Raw genomic sequence first — 12,197 nt, forward strand, 5'->3', positions numbered from 1 at the left:
TACTTTCAATCAAGATGACTTGCTGGTTTAAAAGTTGCAGGATGCCACAGGTTGAACTTAAGCTGCAAGTATGCATGAGAACAAAACACCAGGCAGGAGGAGCCTTATGAAAGAAGATACGTGATTTCATCTAAATAATGAATGAGTCTCACTCATTGTCACATTTATTTTTTATTTAGGCATCGGTGCATTTTGTCCCAGGCCTCAGACTGCTGGTACCGAAGCTCTGCATTTGAATGAAATTACTGTTTATTGGATTTGAATACTTGGCGTTATTGGAACTGAGTACGCTTCTCATTGCAGCCAAGCCTGCTGTCTGTGTTTTTCTTGTTTTTTTTTGTTTTTGTTTTTTTATCTTGTCATAATAATTAAAAGGCAGGAATTTAAAAAAAAAAAATGTGTGTAGCCTTAATGCATTTACACTGTAAAATCTAATTAGTTCCCAGAACTCAAAAAAATTATGGAAACTCGTTGCCTCAAAAAATTGAGTAAAGCTTAGCTAAAATGACTAAGTTAGGTCAACTTATTTACTTTGAGTACTCTGTACAAGCTCATTTGTTCACAGAACTCAAAAAAATTGGATCAAGTTTACGTAAGATGACCAAGTTAGTGCAACTTACTCATTTTGAGTACACTGTACAGCCTTGTTAGTTCCCAGAACTCAAAAAATTATGGAAACTCGTTGCCTCAAAAAAAACTAAGTAAAGCTTACTTAAGATGACTGTTAGGACAACTTATTCATTGCAAGTCTGCAGTATTAACAATAACTTGATATTTCTGACTGTACAATACTAATTGTTTACCTACTGACAAACATGTTAAGTTCAACTAAATGAAAAAACAATTTGTGGTAACATGAATATGATTAAAAATAATTAACAACACTTTTTGTAATGATGTTAAAATGAGCCCAACTTTTATTTTCAAACACAACAAAGTATAACAGCCAACATACTGGACACTGTTCTGCTGAACAACAAACAATTATATTGCCATCACTGTTATAACCTTACAATGAAACAAAGTCTCAGATTTAATTATTCTGAAAATAAGTTTAGGTCTACCACAAGTTTGTTTTGCACTTACATTACTTATATAATCAAAATAAAATATTTATTGTTCTGTCACAAGTGCAGTCTCTAATTTAAACAACACATTTGTTTTCCATTCCAACACATGAGCTGGAATGTTGTATTATTTTAAGGATGCTTGTTTCCAGTCCAGGCATTACTGCCTGAATGACTGTCATGGATCGAGGTGATCCAAATGTAGGTGCAGAAGAAAGTCTTTAACTTCCCTTAAGTACAGTGGCAGTGGATGTGGGTTGGCGATGCAATGAGCTTGAACCTGCAGGCGACCATCTTCACTGACCACACCATCTGTGATGGAGGACTCATCTCTCCTGGTGTCCTGCAAGCAAACAATCATATTTTTGGAACATGAACTTAATTGCTTTCTTAAAACATTTTTTCTGCATTTGGTATAAAACAGACTCCAATTTAGACGATCTTAGCTCCCTCCCCACCGGAGAGATGACATTCAATGTCCCAATTGTCAGTCTGCATAGCCCTGACCACCACCCAACACACAATAATGTCATGAAAGCATCATTTTAAAAGGGCTATGCAAACATGGCCAATAACTTTCATTCTAATGATGTGCAAAATGATTTTGGGCACAAAACAGATTTTGCTGTTAGAAAACTTGCAGACTTCACTATATACAGTGTAGACCCTCTAAACTAAGTTTGGGGATGTGATCTTTCAAGAAATGCAGACCAAACTGTTGTTGTTTGTTTACTTACACAGCATGTCTTGTAGAGTTAACTGTGGTCACCAGCAACAGCATAGTGCAGTCACATCTCAAGTCTAATAACAGAAGACAGGAAAAGATCAGTAAAGAAACAACTTCCCCAAAGCAAAGCACAAATAAAACAATAAGTAAAACAGGCTGATCTAAAGTATGATTAAAGTTCAGCCTGATTAATATAAATGTCACTGACAGTTGCTAATATATTGGAAAACCAAAACACTTACTGATGTCTTTCTGTCCAACAGCAGGAGTGCTGGTCCCGAGCCTCAAACACAGTAAGAAGCAAGCAGAGGGAGAAAAACAGAATTTTTTCAGAAACTGATTTGATCCTTAATGGCTGTGCAATCATTGTAACATAGAGTTTGCTTATGTTGTTAAATAAAGGCTAGATTTGACATTAATAGATGCCACAGATGTTCAAAAGCTGCCACAAAGCATGAAAAAAAAATAGACGTCTCCGAAAACGTCGGAGCATTTTGCAAATATGTGATGTCTTGATAAATCGAGCAGATATTTGAAATTTACACAGCTACATTCTCGCCTGAAAATATCTTAAAAGTTTATTTTGTGACCCAGAAAAAGTAATAAGTTTTTCAGCGGCGCTCCTCCGCCATTGCCGCGCTTACAAGTACGCACAGGCTCCGACAACCGCGGCGACAAATGCGATCCTCCTTTCCCCAGACTACCCTTTCTGGGTCACAAAATAACCTTTAAGATATTTTCAGGCGACAATGTAGCTATGTAATGCTCAAATATCTACTTAATTTATCAAAATATCACATATTTTGCTTCCACGTTGGAGAGCTCTGTTATCCACCCCCACACTCCACACCTACCCCACCCCTAACGGCTGCACCTCCCGAAGAATTTTGTCTGGGCTCTTATCTCACTTATTTATTTCAAACAATCAACAGAAAATTTCACCACATAGTTTTATGTAAGGTTTTTAAGGCTGTGGTGTTAATTTTAAGTAACATGAGCCCAGCGGCAGCAGCAACACTAGGCTAACACTAACTAGCTAGCAAGATTTTAAACCTGGTGCTAAACTAAGAGAAGCCACAAAATCAGTTTGAATAAGAGTAAACATTTACTCACCAAGTCAGTGTATCAGGTAAAGATCCACAGCAATGACAACAATAATATCTTGAGCTGAGCTTCTCCAGGTTTGCTCAACATATTCCATAAAAATGCACGTGAACATGCGGACTGATCCGAGAGGGAGGAGGACGGTAGTGACGTGGCATTTTCAAAACACATCTTTCATCCTTCCGCACTGAGAAGCAAAACTTCCAGCTTACTTAGTTTTTCTAAGTTAAGACAACTCAAATAAATGGAGTTTATCAGCGTTTTTGCATAAAAAGTACTGGTAACTTATTTAAATTGAGTTCTAATAACAAATTGATAAAAATTGAGTTCAGCCTATTTAATATTTTTAATTAAACACAATATTACATTTTACAGTGTAATCATTTTTTCAGTGCTGTTTGGAGTACACTTCCTGATCAGCCTACAAAATTCAGTAAAACAGCAGCATGACAGTGGATGAGCATTGACTGTGACATGGTGCAGATTACAAAACTGTTCTGGCTTTTAATTAATAAAGACTTATACAATGTCACCCTTTCATTTTCCATTATTTTACCACTTTCTGTTACATTTATATTGGAGTAATTAATGTAGCTTGCTAAGGAAAAAACTTTCTTTTTTAAAGTAATACCTTAAAAGTTACAGTGTGTAAAGTCTCACAGCTAGATTGCAGTCAGCTGAGTCCTGTTTTCTTAATCATCCCAGTTCAAATGCATTATCTACTATGGTGGTTGCTGAAGGAAAACATATCTTAATCAGCTAAGAGAGAGCAAAAACATGGCATATTTCAACTACTGTTTGTGCAAAAAAAACAAAACAACCTTCAGTTGATTCAAAATTCTATTATGACATAACTGATAGGGACTAGAAAGACAGAGTATATTTCTCTCATATTGTCTCCTCTTCACTGGCCAAAATCCATCTCATTACATATAGGTCTTGAATTTTCAGACTGCGTCTTATCTTATAGACCTTACAGAACCATATCACTCCAACACAGAACTTTAATTAATTTAATAATTCTATTTATTTCAAAGTAGAATGAGAAGCTGAGCCTTCAGCTTGCATGCCCCCCTTCAGTGGAATCGGCCCTTGTAATGTAAATGTAATGTATTCATTACAAGATTACGTTGGACTATAACCAGTAAATGTTTTTGTCATTAAAAGAGTTTCATCATATCAGTCTGGGGTTGAAAAATATAGTTCAGCGTTTGTTTGTGTTTTAAACTTAAAGTACTTGAAAAAAACCTTGAGACTTGGCACCTTAGCCAAGCCCACATCTGGCCCATTAACCGATAACTGATCACAGCAGAAAAGAGCATTGCTCTGGCTCATCCAGTCTGGCACCAGCTTAAGCTAATCTACCCTTACAGTTGTCAGGCCTGAGGAGGAATCACAGAAGAGTTTAGTTAATAGCAACATACCTACATGTTAGCCACAAGTAGATTAAATGTTAACTGTTTAACCATAAACCTTGTTTTGCTGGTATAGCATTATCTAATAAAACCAGAAATGCCCTATTGTTGTCTATCAAAGTTCTATATTCTGCTATATTTCACTACAGGGAACTTTATATACTTCTGAAAACTACTTTTTTGGCATTTTGTTATTTTTTTCATGGTGACTGCTCACTGTCAGGGTTGTGTGCTCCAGAAAACAGCATCCCTCCTTCTGACTATCCTAGAGGACTTGGCCAGACACACACTGCCCAAGAGACAGGCTGCCATTTTCATAAAATTAAAAATGCAACCTCAGAGAATAATCTGCATGCGCTGGTTGTGAAGCACAGTATCTATGTACACATGTTAAGTAAAAGACTAGGTTACAATGGCTGCAGAAATTTCTATGCTAACATATGCAACTCTGTAACTGCAAATCTTGCAGTAAAAACAAGTGCAACGTGCTGGATTTTGTTATTTGTCCTGTTAATTGTTGTTCTTATATTCTTGTTTTATATGCTTTGTATCTTTTTTTCAGTCTGCAATTGCACATTTTTTGCTCTGACCAGTATTATACTACAGTATGGTGTGTATGCATATAGATTGGAATGCTTAAAAATAGTACAGTATCTATTTTCATGGTAGAGACACATGTCAGTCTGGCCATCATGTGCTCTTAGTATGGCTGTCAAGAAATTAAAACTGTAATTGTGATTGATTGGATCACATTGCGCAGAAATTTATTGCGCAATTGCAATTATTCAGGGAGTAATCACTGCTGTCACACTGCTACATTGATGGCTCCTGTATGGTGTGCTGGACACTATGTGTACTTACTTTGTTTTCACTGTTTAGCTGTTTTGCTACATCCATAAAATAATAGGCGCATGCCTCTTCATGCTGTCTCTCCTTTATTTTCATAAGTGTCAAAGCATGTAATTGCAGTTTCCACTGCTGTAATGGGCTGTAACCCAAACTAACTACTGTATGATGTTTTGCCCTCTCTGCCCTAATGATGACTATGGCTCTTGCAGGCAACTCATAAGCTGAGTCATTGACTTTCATCCAAAGTATGTCACACATACCTACCAGTACAAAGTGGCCACCCATTGGCAGTGCCAGCAGCCATAATTTACATTATAAAATCAAATCATAACATACAAAGTATATAACATAATGTCTTCCTTATTTCAGTGATGATTTTTCTTGCATATTCCATTTAATAACTGACGATTAGGATTAATGTAACTAATTATATGTCATTACATGGTTAAGATTTCTAGCACTTAGAAATGTTGCATTGATTGTTTTTCAGAGAACACTATTGACGTTTGTAACATGTTACCAGGGCTGCAGTTAAATAGTTTTGCTTAGGGGCGTACATCTCTGAATGAGGTGATATGTTAGGAAGGTATACTAAGAGCTGACTGAATTCTCTGAATACTAAGCAAAGCTTCAGTACTTACTTTATTATCTCCTTTAGCATAGCACATAGTGCAATATCCTTAGTTGTTTTTCCTTTTTGAAGCAATTTGTAACATGAGTTTATAAAATTCTTCTATAAATTAAAGAAAAATCTGGTATTTGAAAATGTTCAAAGTTTAAATGTGTCAAATTGGGTGCAGTTAAGACTCAAATGCAGAACTCACAAACAGATGTGCATTAACTCAAACCAGCCTTTCGTTTGTTGAAATGGTCCAACAAAGTATATCAAAGCCCAAAACATAAAGCAAACAGTGGGATCTAAATTCTTCAACAAAGAGAAAAATGAGGCCAGGTGGGCAAATAGACTTCTGACAAAGAACAAATGGAAACTGGAAATATACACACAAAAACACAGAGGGCAATCAGGGGAAGGGAAACAGTCGGGGAACAAGAACCAGTTGAAACTAATCAAGACAAATGATACAACCCAGGATACAAAAGGAACAAGAACTCAGACTGAGCATAGAGGCACACAATGCACACCAAAGCAAAGAAAACCCTGAAAGCTATAAATCAAGGGCTCCAAATGTCAGAACTCACAGACTATAACCAAAACAGAGAACACTTAATAATAAACCAGAATTCAGTCAAAAATACAAAACCCTGAGTCTAAAACCCTGGACCGTTTTACAGGTCATTTATATTCTTTTCTCTGAAATAACATTTTATTCTCAACCTTCAGAGACTGCATGGTACTACATGGTTCATTCATTTTCCCTACAAACAACCATCCACGTTAACATTCATACTGTTTCCTAGTTAAAACATGCTAAAATCTATTAATACATTAAGTCTAGTGTAAGTGTACTTGAGGTTTCTAGCATACTGGTTATCTTTTCCTTTTCCTCCCTTTCTCAAGTCACCTTGACCTCATAGCATTTGAGGCTAATTAGGAAAATACATAACAGGTAGTTTTTGTGAGTATGCAACAAACCAGGTCTAATGATTTTCATATACTTCCCTTCCTTATATTGTATTGCTGCCACTGACTGGACTAGAGTTTGAATCAGGATGCTGCATATACATTTTCTAATAAATAACTCTTGATGCCCCCTTTTTTAATAGTTTTAAACAACAGACAACTAGATTTGGTTTTGGCTGTGCAGACATTGCTTGCTGAGTGGTTAGCTTTCATCCTTTTTATAGAATTGGACAACAATATGACATGATATAAGAATATTTCCAGAACTTTCCTGTGGAAAGACACCACTGCTTTTTTCCACTTAAACACCCTTCTGTTCCTTCATGCACTAACTAGACGCTGGAACCCTTCCACAGGGATCTTGGCCCATGCTGATTTGATAGCATCACACCGATATTCCGTGGCCACATTAATGCATCTGATGGCACATTATGCTGCAGGAAGCATCCATCTGAAAAATGCATAGATGGTGATGATTAACGGCTGAACTTGGTCAGCAGTAAACTCTGTAAAGTTCAAGTGATGCTCAGTCTGATCTAAGTGATATGATTGGTTGTGTTCAGTAACTGGGCCTTGTAGTATTTTTTTAAAGTCACAGATGAAGAATCTACAGTGTAACCCATTTGCTTGTGCGTGTTCCATGGCATCCTTTGGCACACTGCTGCATAAAGTCAGTTTACATTTATGAACACATCTCACCACTCTTTCTTTCATCTATGATGCATTTCTGTCCCAGGAATTGCCTCCGCTGTCATGATGTGGGTTTTTTTTGTGTGGTTGGTTGTTTTTTTTTCTTCTTTTTGCTTCTGTCCCCAGAAAACTCGGTAATGCGTAAATATCCCGTTGTGATGGCTGATTGTCAGATAGTGGAACCAGCGCTTCTGTAATGATCATACCATATTCAAATCTCAAGTCTTGTCCATTCCAATATTTAGCCGAACAGCAATGGAGCCTCTCAACTCTGTCTGCCTGCCTTATGTCTTATTTACACATCAGGCAGTATGGGAAGACAAGCTGTTTGCATAAAAGTGAGGTATGAATGGAGGGAGTCTTTTCTTCCTCTCTTTTTTTGAGAGAGGTATTTGCAAGCTGATAGAAGAGAAACACCAGACAGTTCCACTGGAGGTATATTATTGATAATTGGATTCTGACAACAGCAAATAATAACAACAACAACAAAAATTCAGCTATATTCTACATCATTATGTGACACTCAGCTATGATTTTAATACCCTGAACAACATCTCAGTTTCTTGACGCCAAAGGTTTGTATTTATTTATTTTTTTCAAGTAGCATAAAAGTTAACATAGCTTTTACCAAACACGTATTTTCACCCTTTTCAATGTCACCAGTTGATTTAAAGCCCTCTTTCGTGCAAGGGTTTCTAAAGTGATTTTCCTGAGGTAGTACCCAATCTCCTCCCTAATGTCCTCTGTAGCCTTCAGTTAACCATCTGCTGGGAAGGGAGCACATGGCAGAAGATGTGTTAATGAATGCACACTTATATAATCCAGACCTGTGGTGGAGGGAAAGACAGAGTGCACAAGTGGCAGGGCAGATCCACATCACTTGACACTCCACCAAGTATAAAAGAGAACAATAATAAGGTTTCTTTGTGCCACCAGTGCCTCCAAGTGGCCTGAGAAGGCAATTTTTCCCTTCTTCCTTCTTTCCCCTTTCAAACGTGACATGACAGCTGCTGTTTTCCCTTTTCTCTTTCTATAAAGAAAAACCCAAAAGACATAGGAGGTGATCTATCGCACGCGACAGGGTAATATACGGATGGTATTGCTTTTTCGATGACCACTGTTAAATGGGCAGCATGCTGACACAGTAAACCACAATGCAACGACGACTGTTACAGATTGGTCCTTAGCCCTCCCTCTTTCCACCTCCTGCCAAAATGCCATACCTAGCCCTTGCCCTGGCCAACCATCATACCCCTTATGAATCAAAGACAATGGAGTAGAAGAGAGAGATGAGGGCTTGCAAGCAATTGGCTCTGCCTCCCCATTTTTTTTCTTTTCTCTCTCCTGCAGTGTGTACATTTCCTACTTCTCTGCATCGAGCTGTCTAGCTGGGTTGGATGATAAATCCTGAGGCGAGTTTTCAAGCACCGGCAGAGTACAAACTGCCCAGGTTACGCTTTGTTCACACAGGTTAATATACACATCAGGGCAGCATATATGGGAGTGCTCACCCACCCTTTCCTCTGCCCTTTCACCCATCTGCTCATGTATCACTCTTTATCTGTGTTGCTTTCAGTTTTGTTGGACTGAGTTGGCTTATTGACGCGAGCAATCATCAGAAACAATACTGCTGATGCAGTAGGCAAACAAAGCCAGCAAAACAACTGCTAATGAATATTCACATCGTATTGTTGTTGTCAAGTTTGAGTATTCTCAGTCTATTTTTTATTCATTCTTCTACTTACCAAGCATGACTTTAAATCGATATTGCAGCATTTTAAAACAATACTTGGATTCAGTGGTATCAGTGGAAAGATCTATACTACTCTGCTATCTGTCCACTTTATGCTACAGTCACACCAGGGAAAGGCAGTGCTTGAAGACTGCGGCACGACCAAAATCATTACAACCATGAACTTGCGATCTCATTGCCTCTGAAATGGATGCTTCAGAACTTCATCAAAGCTACTTTGTTGTGTCAGGATGGCAATGAAATGGCAACATGATGGAGTTAGTGTGTTATCACAGTTGAATGGGGTCAAGTTTGCCATTACATACAAAACATTTTTGTGATAATAGATTATTGCTAGAAACAGAAATTTCACTCACAAATAGTTACAGGTGACTTCAGGAGGCTGATTTAACTGCAAAATCACAAAGACCTGCAGCTATCTTGGCAATAAGCAATAAGTCCTCTATTCTAAAGAGTTCCCATTTATCTGTTTGCCGTTATAAATTAAACAAAAATTATTTCCAAATTGCCAATCTGTCTGAGAGTGATGCGGTTTGCTGATGTTAGCTAGTAACCAAGCTCTGTTGTTTCATTCAATCAGGGTCACTTCTAACGCCCGTAAACAACATGGCAACATGGCAAATGCGATTGGCTGCGTTAACAGTGGTTACATCCACCTTTTATAGGTGTGTTTGCCAAAAAGCGGGCAAACTTTATTCTTGTTGTTAGCTGATTCATTGATTCACCAGTAAACCAGGACAGAAAGTAAGGACTGAAACATCACTAGCAACAGCAAGTGAAGTAAATTGTGCTTAACTGCCACATAGACATTGCTAGCTAGCTTACAGCTATTATCTGTGGAGCTAGGAGTTTGGGTTGAAAAATCACAGGCCTTTTACACAGTGAAGAATTTTAATGTTTGTTAGGTATTCAAGTCATTTACAGAAATGATGCAAGAGACATTTAAAATGGAAAATCTTAAATGTGTCTTGCACATTTTCTAAGCACTGCTGCATTACCATTTCATGGGATATTAGTGCCTCTGAAAACAAGAATTTAATACTGAGATGTGTTGGGCTGAGCAATGCTTGTGCAAACAGTGTAGATTTGCAGTGATTAATCTGCCTGAGAAGAGATTAAGTATTAGATTGTAGAACTATTTGCACTGTGTATAAGAGGCTAATAGAGATATAAGTGAAATCTCAACCTATAAAAGAGCATTTTACACATTCTGTTTTGGAGATGGCTCGTTTCATCCTTTTGTTGGGAAATCTCCTTTCTGTGAGCTAACATATATCATTAACACACTGGCACAAATGTTGATAGTATTATAATACATTTCTAAAGTTACTGTGTTCTTTTCTCTCTGCCAATAAATAACCACTTTAATAATCTGGGAACAAGGCAAGCAGACACACTGTGACCTAGACTATGGTCTGCTTCACTGGACCTGAACACAACCATTTTAGCTGTTGAGCCAGCAGGCCAAATCAAGTGGTCTTTATTAAAGTCGCTATGATGGATTCACCTCTGGCCTCCCCTGCTGTGATCTATCGCCTGTCCAGCTCTTGGAGGTCGTAATAAACTTGTTTAGCAAGAGGGTCACTGCATGCAAGCAGGGTGTGAGTGTGTGTATGTGCACGCGGGGGGGCGGGAGTAGTTTCCTGCTTGTACAGTCTGTTTTGTGGATCAGGTGGATCATATATCATATGTGGATCATATACAGCCTTTCATCCATGGCTGCTGGCCCCGGATCCACTAGTAATGATGTGTCTAGTTTCTCCACAGGTTATAGTGTTGTAGCATTATATATTTATACACACACTTTTAAGATATCAGGCACAGTGCCAGTGTAGTAGATTTTCTTAATAGAGTAGTAAATCAGGAGGCTGCCATCGTTCAAGTTTGTCTTCACATGCTTGTTTGTTAGATTTAGGCACCAAAACTACTTTGTTAGTATCTGTTCTTAATTGAGGTTAAATTAGGCCATTTTAAAATGTTAAACACGTTTATGTTTTTAATCTTACATGGGGGACATGGGTCATCCCAAAGATGCGGAGTGCACGGTACATCCATTCACATGGCTGGAAGAAAATGGTTAAAGCCTTTTTAAAGCATAATATCGATAGTTATAAGAGCTTGCATAAACAACTTGTGGGGTCATTTTTAGGTAATTTCCTGATTTTGGATATACTGTACACTATATTACCAAAAGTACTCATCTGCCTTCAAAAATGTATGAACTTGAGTAACATTGGATTCTTAACCCGGAGGGTTTAATATAATCCTGGCACACCCTTTGCAGCTATAACCACTTCAACTATACTAGGCAGGCTTTCCACAAGGTTTAGGAGTATTAATGGGAATTTTTGACCATTCTTCCAAAAACACATTTGTGTGGTCACACACTGATGTTGGACGAAAAGGCTTGGCTTATAGTGTCTGCTTTAATTCATCCCAAAGGTGTTCTGTCAAGTTGAGGTCAGGACAATCAAGTTCTTCCACACCAAACTCCATTATCCATGGGTTTATATGTCTTTATGGTCTTTGCTTTGTGCACTGGTGCGCAGTCATTTTGTAACAGGAAGGGCCATCCCCGAACTGTTCCCACAAAGAAGGAACATGAAATTGTCCAAAGTGTCTTGGTATGATGAAGTTTTAAGAGTTCCTTTCACTAGAACTAAAGGGCTGAGTCCAACTCCTGAAAAAAACAAAAACAAAAAACCTCCACTAAACTTTACACTTGGCAGTCAGATAACCACCAAACCCAGACTTAACCAGCGAGTCGGCGAGCTTTACACTTCTGCGTCCATCATGGTATTGTGCTTGGTGATGTAAGGCATTGCAGCTGCTCGGCCATGGAAGCCCATTCCATGAATCTCTCTACGTGCTATTCTTGAGCTCTAGCACTTGACTGTGCAGAAAGTTGGTGACCTCTGAGCACTATGCACCTCCGCATCCGCTGACCCCGCTCTGTGATTTTATTTGGACTACTACTTCATACCTGAGTTGCTGTCGTTCCCAATCGCTT

Source organism: Oreochromis aureus, linkage group 22, assembly GCF_013358895.1.
Source record: "Oreochromis aureus strain Israel breed Guangdong linkage group 22, ZZ_aureus, whole genome shotgun sequence".
NCBI lineage: Eukaryota > Metazoa > Chordata > Actinopteri > Cichliformes > Cichlidae > Oreochromis > Oreochromis aureus.